We start from the raw sequence: 11,684 nt of genomic DNA, 5'->3' as shown, positions 1-11,684 counted from the left end.
GAGGAGATAGCTTGGAGGAGGGGAGAGCTAAGCAGGTCAAGTACCAGCTCCCCTTAAGTGGGGCTGCCACTAAGGAGGTTGGGGAGTAGGGGCTCTGGGCATCCGGATCACAGAGGGCACGGAGAAAAGCCCGGCTTCTGGTCAAGTGGTCTGTGCTTCCAAGAGTGCTCCCCAAACACCAGGAACCTTCCAGAGAAGATAGGCAACCGACCTCAGCCGATGCCTGGTACCTCTCTGCATGGATACGAGCCCTTCAGCGCATAGACCCTGCGCTCCTCGGGAGAGACTGGCATTTTAAAGGGCATGTGTTTACAGAGTCAGCACAAATGTCTTAGGGCAGCTACATGGCACAGTGGCTAGAATAGGAATTGAGAAGACCTGAATTCGAATGTGACTTCAGACACTTATTAGCTGTGTGACCCTGAGGAGTCACTTAACCCTGTTTGCCTCAGTTTCCTCAAATGTCAAATATGCTGGAGAACAAAATGGCGTGTCTACCGAGAAAAGCCCAAACAGGGTCACGAAGCATCAGACACATCTGAAACAAGTGGGTACAAAGAAAAACCAAGCCAAGATCTCTGCCCCCAGCGGGAGACAGCTGGGTAACACCTGGACCTGGGAGATGAAGACAGAGGGAATAAACAGGAGGGCATCCCTGGGGAAGGCTTGGGGCTGGAGGGCAGGCTGGAGGAGGGGCTCCTATAGGAAATGGGGTCTGAGCTGCCACAAAGCCAAGAGGTAAAGAAGAGAGAGGAAGAAGACAAGCGAGAGGCTACTAAGACGGGACCCCTGGCCCACCTCTGCCTCTGGCCTCCCACCCAGCCTGGCCCCTGCCAGTCCTCCGGCCCCTCCCCCTCCCCACCAGCCCTCTGCAAGCTCACTTGGTACCCAGAGTAATCCATCTCCAAGCAGCAAGTCTCCATAGCAACCGTCTCCCGAAGCTCCCTCTCCCCAGGGATGATAGAAGCTGTCTCAGAGATGCTGTTGATGAGGGGCAGAAGCACCTGAACTTCCCTGCCCCAGCCCCTGGCCCCACACCCACAATCTCTCCAGGGGATCTCAAAGCACCCCAGAGGAAGGTCAAAGGCTCAGCTCCTGTTTCTGCCATGGGCTGATGGGGGATCATCAGGATCCTGACGTGCAGATCAACAGCACCGGCGTTTGCTGTGTACCCTCTCCAGTGAGGCCCAGGCCAGGTGCTGGGGATACAAACCCCTCACTGAGGCAGCCGGCCCCCAAAGAGCGTCGATTAATATTGACGAAGCACCTACTACATTCCAGTCACTGTGCCGTGCTCAGGACTGAAACGTGTACACAGAAGAATGAAAATGAGATCACTGGGGGTGGGAGAGAGCAGAACAATGGGAGAAATCTGGAAAGGCTTCATGGAAGAGGTGGCCCCTAAACTGAACCCTGAAGGAAGCAAGAGACAGCCCCGGCAAAGGTGCAGAGAGTAGAGATGTATGGGCATCACTGTAGGGTTAAAAGGAGTAAAACGAGAATCGAAGGAAGGCTGGTTAGGTTGTCCAGGGCTCAGCGGAGACATCTGTCTTTTCGCCTAGAAGAAGTAGAGAGCCACTAAGGACTCTTGAGAGGGAGTGTCGCAGTGACTTCTCCTTCTAAGTCTTCTTTGCCACATCCTTTCCCCTAATTAACCACCCAGTATTTTTTCCCTGCTAACCAGATCTAGGATTTCACAGCAATAAGAAATGCCCAGGGGTCACAGAGCTAGCAGGACTTGATCACAGGTCTCCCGACACCACCCCCCCAGCCCCAGGACAGCTCCCTAACCACCGCTGCTCTCCTACATTTTGGGGGTTGGGGCAGTGGGTCCTCTGTCGAGGAACCTCTTAGGGAGCATGTTGGAACTCCTCCAAATCATCCCTCTGTCCCCTCCCTCCACTTTTCTGGGGTTCCCAGCAGCATTCCCCCCCAACCCAGTGAGGACAGAGTCAGAGTCCAGCAGGCCAAATGGGGGATCAACCACAGGGCCAATGTGCCCTCGAATGTCTCAGAACACACACAGGGAGGCTGCTGGCATGCGGAGCCTCTTCCCACACCAGAAGGGGAGGCTGGGAAAGGAGGGAGGTAGACAATGGCCTCTCTGGTCCAGACTCTGACCAGCCGAGTCATCCCAGGTCAGCCCCATCCATCAACCTGTCTTCCAGCAAGGCGCCAATGGGCACGTCCATTTGTCCCAGAAGAGCAGGGGAGATGGACTCCTCGGATTGAGCCCTGTGTTATCTATCAGACCTCAGCGACGCCCTTAATGGGGAGTAGTAGTATTTTATTCCCACTTTACAGATGGGGAAACTGAGGCTCAAGGAGAAACCGTAACAGTGGGGCCAGTGGACAGACTAGGAATCGGAAGCCCTCGGCAAGTCAATTAGCCTCTGCCATCCTCTGTTTGTCATTGAAAAATGGGGGAAATGGGAGCACCTACCTCACCCTGTTGTAAGGATCAAATGAAGTAACAAATGAGAAGTGAACGAGCCCTAAGAAGGTGTCTCAATGACTCCCCGTGACCCCACTTGGGGGTTTCTTAGCAGAGAGATGAGAGAGGGTGGCCACTTCCTTCTCCAGCTCATTTGACAGATGGGGAAACCGAGGCAGACAAGGTGAAGTGACTTGGTCAAGGTCACATGGTAGGTAAGTGTCTGAGGCTGGATCTGAGCTCCATGGAGCCACCCAGCTTCCTCTGTCTTCCAGTCACCCAAGTCTGGTGACAGGGCAGAGGCTGGGACAGCCGGGGATGGCCCCGGGTGCCACAGATGAGCCTGGCATCTCCGAGCACTCCGTGGGCTCCTGCCACCCTCGTGGCCATTAGAACCAACTGTTAGCATCTGCCAAGGAAACTGTCACATGTTTGGGACCCCCTGAGGGATCTGAGGAGGGTCTGCCAAGACAGCTGACCAGGCTGTGGAGCCACAGAAGAGAGGTGGGAAAGCCCTCGCCCTGGAGGTGCCAGGCCTCCCCAGATACCCCTGACACTCCTGGCTGTCATAAGGGGAGCTGGTGGGGTTGCTCCAGTTGGGGAGGGGGAGGACCATCTCTCGCTCTTTCTGTATCCCCTGGTTCTCAGGACAATCCCTAGTACACAGTAGGAGCTTAATAAATGTTTATGGTGCCAATGAATACATTTAGCCTGTATTCCAAAGGAGTGAATTCGTGAAGCCATGCTGTGGATGGCGAGCCAGCAGACGCTGAGCGGGAATTCCTTTTGTCTGGGAGCCCCGCCAGGCTCAGGACTGTCTTTCTCCTTTCTTTCTAACCCCAGGGCTTGGCACAGTCCCTGGCATGTAGCAGTGCTTAACGCTCATTGACTGACTTATCCCTAGAAAGGGATCTGGGGAGGACCAGGGACAGCTGGGGTGCCGGTGAATGGGTGGGCGGGCGGGAGCTTTCTGTTTGGATCGATGAGGAAGTGAGCCAGTGGGGCAAGCTACAAAGTCAATCATTGATCCAAGGCTCTAAGAATTACAAAGTCCTGAGCTTTGCAGGGGGTTTAGGAAGTGGCACAGAGGGAGGATCAGCACTCCTGGGCTTGCTGAGCCCCCTTTGGGGCTGTCCTTCCACCTCTGGCGCCCTTTGGCCCTCAACCCTAACCCATAGCTCCGAAGAAAGTGGAGCATGCCCAGTGGCCACACTACAGCAGATGGGCCAGACCAGGTTGAGGGGAACTGACAGGCCTCACACCCACTGGCAAGTTTGGGGTACACCCACCCCAAGAAGGAAGACTTCCCAGGGCCAAACTGGGGCATGAGAACAATTTATTCCAATCGCCAGACTGAAGCAGGCCCTGTGGAACGTTGGGAGCTTCGTCAGGCATGGAAGGTGCCAAGGCTGTCTACTTCATCCTGGCCATCTCCAGTCGCCCCCACTTTGGTCTTGTCACTGACCTTGGATGACTGTGCAATGCCTGATTCGCTCCCAACTCAAGACATGGCCCCGTGATAAACACAACTCTACACACACTCTCAGGCAGGGCAGCCACCTGTCCTAGCACCAGATTCGATTGCCCCCTCCGTTGGCAGTGTTCAACATGGTGTCCTCTTTGGAGGTTCCAGGAAGTTAGGGAATGGATCTTCACCCAGGGGGCTGAGAAGCCAGGCTGGATGGTGGAACCGAGTTGGCTCATGAGAATAATGTCCAGACACCATGCTTGGCCCCAAGCCACAAATCCATCCCGCAACAGTGCCCCATCGGAGCTGATCCCTCACCCTCGTTCCGGGTCTGCCTGATAATCAGACCTAAAGAAGAGCCCCTGAAGATGGAAGGGAGGGTCTCCAGCAGAGCACCCCAAGGACCTGCTCATGGCCCCGTTTATTTCCTGCTTTACTAGGTGGACCATTGTTTGTCAGATTGGCAGATGTCACAAAGCTGCAGGGATGGGTGGTGGCCCACTCGTTGCCAGAGCTGGGATCCAGAAAGATGCAGCAAGGCAAGGTCGGCGAACACAAGATGGATCCATGGCAAGTTCTAAGTCAAACCAGGCAGCCATGAACCAGCCCAAGGGAGCCTAACCCCACAGATGGGGATCTCACTATCTTCAGGATTCTGGGACAGCCTGAATTCCTCTAATGAGCTCCTCCCACTCCCAGCTATGAGAATTGGCCACCAGGTGGCCACCATTACCTTCCAGCTACCAACTCAGCAGAAATACTCATGGGGGAGAGAGGCCCAAGGGCAGCCCCAAAGCCACAGCACCCCAACTCCTCCCTAGGGGACACTCACCTTCCAACTCCCTAACTGCCCTCTCCCCTGCCCTGGGGCTCACAGTGGATTCCAAGTTAATCCAGAGGTATGGAAACAAGCAAATGGAAAGTCACCAGGAAGGATGGGAATTCTGGGAATCTCCATTTGCCCCTCATCCAGCATTAGAGAAAACACTCTGCTCTCAGGCAACTAGCCTCATGGGTCAGATTTATATAGGGGTCAGTAGTTCATTAGAGTGGCAACTTGGGTCCCAGAAGGTGCCTGGCTATTTGTCCCCTCAGAGTTCTAGGGGAACCAACCGAGCCCCCACTAGTGTGCTTCTCCCATCAATTATCAGTCCATGTCAACTGGCCGAACTTTATTAGCCTTTAGAAGCAGGCACCCAATCACGTGGTAGAGTAAACATCCTGCCACTCCCTCTGGGGGCCCACTATCTCCCCCATACTTAGGGAATTCAGGAGCAAGTGTGGCTCCTGGATGTGAGGCCTTCTTGTGGAGTCTAGAAGTTGTCTCTCCTTGGGGTAGCTAGATTGTCCCTGCCACCAGGCACTGGCCCAAGGATGCTGCTAGGAGTGCCATGAGATGTCCTACTCCTTTGCCCCACTGAAGTTCACTGGGTCCTGCTCTGGTCAGGGAGGGGGAAAGGGAAGGAAAAAAGATCATCTCCTCCTCCCCATCCCAGTCCTCCCACTCCGCCAAAGGATTCCTTCTGGAGGGCTTGGCTGGAAGCGTCCTCTCCTGGCTGCCCCTAGAATGAAGGAATCAGAACTGATCTACGATTTTACAGATGGCAACCGGGCCATGGCAGCAGCCTTTGGATCATTGATACCAGATGAGGGTCTCAGGGCTGGAGGAGCTGGTCCGGCGCTCTAAGTGGGGTGGGATGAGTGACCAGCACTTTCCCATTTATAGGATTGACTTTTCAATGGCCACGGGAGTCATTACTGCCTCCCCTCCTCCTTTCCGAACCATCCCTGGTAACCTCGTGGCAATGTAAGCTGGCACGGACGTCTCTGCCTGTTTCCTCTTGACTCCTTCTGGGACTAGATCCTGATCTACCATTGAGATGGAAGTCCACGGCTGTACTCAGGCGATCGCCCACTCCTGCTTTCCAGTTTCAAGCTAAGGTTAGTGATGACTGCGAGCTCCTCAAGGGCAGAGACTTTCCGACACGTGGGAGGTGCTTAACTGAGGTCTGTTTGGACCAGTGGAGGAATGGCGGAAGCCCTGCCGGGCAAGGCTGCACCTGGGATGAGTCCTCTTCCTTTCGCGGCTCCTTCCCCAGCCAGATGACTGAGCAGGATCCCCACTTGGAGGAATCGTCCAGCAATCCGGACAAGCCCAGGCAAACTGGTGAGTTTCAGAAGGTCAAGAGGTGCTGGAGTCCATCAAGGCCGCAGCCACCTGTCTTCCCAAGATGATGGTGGTGGTTGCCAGAGCAGCTAGAGAGAACTGACCCCAAGGGAAGCGGCGGGAAGGAGGCAGAGAGAGAGGATGGGGAAAGGCCATCATGGCGGCTCCAATCTTACTTGGTGTTAGTTTGATTGCTGGTGCTCAGAAGAAGCAAAATGGGAAACAGCAGGTGAATCAACTGGCCAAACTCGACTGTGTCTTTGGCGACCCAGGTGGGGCGCCTTTCGTTGTTGTCAGAGGCTCAAGCCTCATCCCTTCCCTGCTTCCCCAGTGCCACCCACAAAAGGGGCTTCAAGGAGTCAGTGTGGCCTAAGTGTTGGCCAGTCCCAAACGTATAGACACCATGCTGTGCAAATTCAGCAAAGGTCAAATCTGGCCTCAGACATTCCCTAGCCAGGTGACCCTGGGCAAGTCACTTGACCCCCATTGCCTGGCCCTTATTGCTCTTCTGCCTTAGAACCAATACATAATATTGGTTCCAAGACAAAAGGTAAGGGTTTTTGTAAAAACAAAGAGGAGGTGAGGGGAAATTCCTTTTTCTCTAGTGAGGTCCCTGAGAAACTCCAAATCTAACCATCAGAGCCCCAGCAAAGGAATCCTATAGTGGGGTCCTGCACATGGAGGGCCCCCAAATTGTCCCCAATGAAATCTCACCAAATAGCACCATGTGGCCTAGCCAAAGCCACAAGGACCTCTCCCATCCCCAGCCTTCGTCTGTCATCGACACTGGCCCAAGTGGCCTGGCTTCTCCGCTGCGGAGATGGCTCCATCGCCTTCTCCCTGCTAGGCTGGGGACAAATCGAGTTAAGGCTTGACCCTGGGCTTTCCTCAAAAGGAGGGGCAGGAAGAGGTCCCCATTTGGGGTTCTCTGGGCAAGGAGACTGGAGTCCTTTGCCACTTCCTCCTCTGGTTCATTTGACAATTGAGGAACTGAGGTCAATGGGGTGAAGTGATTTGCCAGGAAACGTCCAGTATAGATCACTGTAAAGGTCACAGCAGATCAGATAAGCCAAAAGGAACCACGAGATGTGATCACAGGCCTCGGCCACTCTGAGCTCAACATAGCTGGGAGCTTCTGGGAGCCTCAGCACAACCAGAGAGAATCTGAAGCACTTCTAATGAAGACATTGACCAAGCACCTACTCTGCACTAATTAAGCCACTTAAAAAGAACCTACTCTGTGCTAATTAAACTATTTACTAAGAACCTACTCTGTGCTAATTAAGCCACTTAGTAAGGACCTACTCTGTGCTAATTAAACTATTAAGTGCCTACTCTGTGCTAATTAAACTATTAAGTACCTACTATGTGTTAATTAAGCCATTTGGTAAGGACCTACTCTGTGCTAATTAAAATATTTATTAAATACCTACTCTGTGCTAATTAAGACACTTGGTAAGGACCTACTCTGTGCTAATTAAACTATTTACTAAGTACCAACTCTGTGCTAATTAAGCCACTTGGTAAGGACCTACTCTATGCTAAATAAGCCATTTGTTAAGGACCTACTTTGTGCTAATTAAATGCTTTTTAAGTACCTACTCTGCACTAATTAAGCCACTTAATGAGGGTCTACTCTGTGCTAATTAAAATACTTATTTAAGTACCTACTCTGTGCTAATTAAGCCATTTGTTAAGGACCTACTCTGTGCTAATTAAATGCTTTTCAAGTACCTATTCTGCACTAATTAAGCCACTTATTAAGAATCTAATACATGCAAACTAAAATATTTATTAAGCACCTACTAATTAAGTCTAATTAAGCCACTTAGTAAGGGCCTACTCTGTGCTAATCAAACCATTAGCACCATATCAGGCGCACAGCCAGTGCTTAATGTCTATTGAATTGCATTATTGAAGTTTGCTAATTAGCCTTTTCACATTTCACCCCAGCTGGGCCAGGTTGTCTCCCTTCTCAGGGACCACCTCAGCCTGGCATTCAGGACAACCATTTGTTCAGGGAACTATAGAAGGGCTCTGTTCAAGTGCAGATTGTACTGGAGGCTTCTGGGATCCCTAGTTAGGTAAGGGTCAAAATCCAGGTCTTCTTATCCCCAAGTTCAGTGCCCTATCCACCATGCCACAATGTCAAGGGTCTGGGTTCAAATTCCACTTCCCAGTCCTTACTCCCTGTATCAACGTGAGCAAGACACTTAACCCCCGAGTCTCAGTTTCCCCAATTGTAAAACCCCAGGGTTGGACAAGATGGCTTCTGAGGTTTCTTCTAACTCTACATCCCCTCGTTCCCTGATCCTTATTTCTCCTCATTCCCAGTGTATCCCCCAGAAGAGGATAAGCTCCATAAGGAAACGATAGCCTTTCTTAGCCCCTGGACAAGTCACTCAACCTCTGCTTGCTTCAGTTTCCCCAAATGTGAAATGGGGATAATAATGGGGCCTCCCCCTCAAGCTCGACATGAGGACCCAGGGAGGCATTTGCAAAGCTCTCGGCACAGTCCCCGCACAGAGCAGGCATTTATAAAGGTTCTTTCCTCCCTCCCTGGAGTCTAAGACAAGCCTGGCCCCCAGTGGATGATGGGATACATGTTAGTTGAATAGAGTATTTAATGTTGTGGCTCTGCTCAACCCAACCAGGAAGGATTGGATGGAGGGAAAGAGGCAGATTTTGTCCTGAACTCGGGGCAAGTTTGAGCAATCGGAGCTGCCCCAAAGTGGAAAGGGCTGCCATGGGACCCAGAGAATGAATTGCTGTCTGTAGAAGTCTGAGCAGGGGCTGCATGGCTGCTCGCTGGGAAAGCGTTTGAAGGAGGCCCCTCAGGGTCCTTCTGGCACTGAGACTCGGGTTCGGGGGGGCCAGTTCTCTTCATCTGGCTCACAGAATGTCAGCAGTGGAAGAGCTGGTCCCATCTGGGACTGAGAAGTCACTTCTAGCCCCGGGCTCTGCGCCTCAGTGTCCCCATCATGTTCCTAAGAGCTCCAGAATCCAGAGTCGGCTGGAAGACCTCCTTGGAGGAGGAGTTTCCCTCCCTAAGGTGGCCTCCTCCACTCTGGGACAGCTCAAATGTTTGTGTTCCTTGTGAGGCAGGCCCAGTGCCAAGGACTGCAAGGTCACCGGCCTCTGGCCGACCCCTGGGGCTGCCCACTTCACACCCCCCCTCCACACCCAGAGAAGTCCCCAGAAGAGCTTAGATAGGCTGGGATCTAGGACTCCCCTAGGCCTGCCCAGCGGCTCAGTGTAGACAGTGGTTAGCAGAGATGGGCAGCCCATCCCAGAAAGCGAATGAGGTCCAGAGGACTTCCAGAACCCAGAAACAAGTGGGGATACCCGTGACCCCCTGGAGAACCCCTGCTGAACCAAGGGGCTCCATTTAGCTCCATCAGGCAGCACCTGCACAAACTGGGGTGATGGCGGGACTAGCAAGGCGCCCCCAGCCCCAGCCACAAGGCCAGTGTCAATGCTGCTCGAGAAGTCTCTTGGGGACTCGGTTCGGAGTGTTTCTTTTCTATTTTTCTTTCAGTATTCACGTCTGAATATTTGCTTTCCCCTTTTAATTCCCAAATGACACAAGACCCTTAAGATTTACCCAAGGCACAGGGCTGCTCCCTGCCCAGGGCTCCACGATTGGGTCCCGGTGCCTGCTGCCCCGCAGAGGCTGGAGGTGGTCGTCAAGAACCTGGTGTTCAGCAGCGATACTCTGCTGTCGGCAACCAAAGAAGCATGGAGGGAGGCCCAGCTCACTAAGGAGAGGGTTTGCCCTTTTCCCCAGAAGCTAAAGCTATGGGCTGCCATGACAGCATCATGAAGCCTGGTTACAATGGCCAATTCTTTGGACAGTTTCCATTGTCGTAACAGAGCTGCCTGGAACCACGTGAACAGGATGTGACTGGCAGCTGGTTTACAGAACAAGGACAAGCAAAAATGGCGCCCCATGAAGGCCATCCTACACCAACACAGAAAGCTTCCCTTTGGTTCCTATTCCTGACACACCTTCAGAACCTCTCCACAGTATTCTGTGGGCAAAATATTAGTTCAACTAGTCAGTAGGGGAAGGAGATGCTGAGCAGGAAGACTCCCGACAGCTGATCCTGAAGCGGCATGGAGCTCAGAGCAAGAGCACCCAATGATGTTGGCGATACCAAATGATGGGCCAACCCAACTGGACAGAATCCACTGAAACCCTTCACCAGATATTTGCCATCAGTGGGTAAACTGGAGGAAAAGGAAGCATCCTGTGCCATTCAACTGGACTGAAGAGTCAAGGCAAGAAAGCAACACAGCAGATCGACAAAATGGTTCCACGTTAGGTTTAAAAGACCAACTGGCTCAGGGCGTCAAGAGCTATGAATGTCTTTTTTCCAGTGTTGAAACCTTCATGGGACCAGGACGACCACCCATGAGCAGTGGATTCAGTTATCTCCGCAGCAAACCTTAGGATGCATATCTTTGGTATGATACTAAGAGTAGAGTTGATATCAGATCATTCCTGCAATCGCTGCTACTAATGCAGTGATGGCTGGGCTGAAATATCAGTCCCAGAAGGTTTGAAAATGTTATCAGGAAAGAGATGAGTGTACAATGACCTTCTTTTGTTTTTATTTTTTAATTTAAAATTTTAATTTAAGTAATTAATTTAGAATATTTCCCTATGGTTACATGATTCATGTTCTTTCCCTCCCTTGCTCCCCCTCCCCCCATAGCTGACACACAATTCCCCTGGGTTTTACATGTGTTGTTGATCAAAACCTATTTCCATATTATTGATATTTGCACTGGGGTGATCACTTAGAATCTACATCCCCATCAACCCATGTGATCAAGCCGTTGTTTTTCTATTGTATTTCCGCTCCCACAGTTCTTCCTCTGGATGTGAATGTTCTTTCTCATAAGTCCCTCACAATTGTTGTGGATTATTGCATTGCTGCTAGTAGAGAAGTCCACTACATTCAATTGTGCCACACTGTATCAGTCTATATATAATGCTCTCCTGGTTCTGCTCCTCTCATTCTGCATCACTTCCTGGAGGTCATTCCAGTTCACATGCATAGAATGATCTTCTTGAACCAACAGCCAGATTCCAAAGAGAGGCTACTTGTGTCTTGGGCATTGGAGCCTCCCAACCCTAATTGTTCTGTCTGTGCCAGCAAGCCTGAGCTAACATAGAACTGGATGTCCACAAAGTCCCAGGCCTTACCTACATGACAGCACAAGAGAGTGAAAGAAAAAATTGCCATGGTGGTGCCAAATGGACAGATCAAGAAGGCAAAGGAGCCATCTTTAGATCTTCAGAAGAGGGAGTAACAGAAGCTAAAAATTCGTAAGAAGGGATCAGGATATGGAAATAAAAATGGCTACAGGCTTCAAATCAGACAATTTCCTTCAGAATTATCCATTTTTGGTCGATGTTCTCCATAGTGACGAGCTAGAAAAGAGATATGGAATTCGAAATCATTGGAGATGCCCCTGAAAAACTGGGTTCAGAGCAGGCCAATCAGGCAGCTAAAACAATCCATAGCAGTGGTGACAATGGAACGCAGTCATTCACATCAACAGCTCAAGATGAAGATGATGTGCTGGTCGTGTTCTTCTTCAGTTGA

General features: G+C 51.5%; 2 pseudogenes; both read left to right on the top strand.

Moving 5' to 3' along the window:
- The first annotated feature begins 10,008 nt into the window (after positions 1-10,008).
- Positions 10,009-10,796, top strand: LOC130459043 (SUMO-activating enzyme subunit 2-like; annotated as a pseudogene).
- A 331-nt stretch (positions 10,797-11,127) lies between these two features.
- LOC130459042 (SUMO-activating enzyme subunit 2-like) lies at positions 11,128-11,684 on the top strand (annotated as a pseudogene).

The sequence above is a fragment of the Monodelphis domestica genome, chromosome 4, assembly GCF_027887165.1.
Source record: "Monodelphis domestica isolate mMonDom1 chromosome 4, mMonDom1.pri, whole genome shotgun sequence".
NCBI classification, from domain to species: domain Eukaryota; kingdom Metazoa; phylum Chordata; class Mammalia; order Didelphimorphia; family Didelphidae; genus Monodelphis; species Monodelphis domestica.
This window is presented reverse-complemented; position numbering and strand designations above follow the sequence as displayed.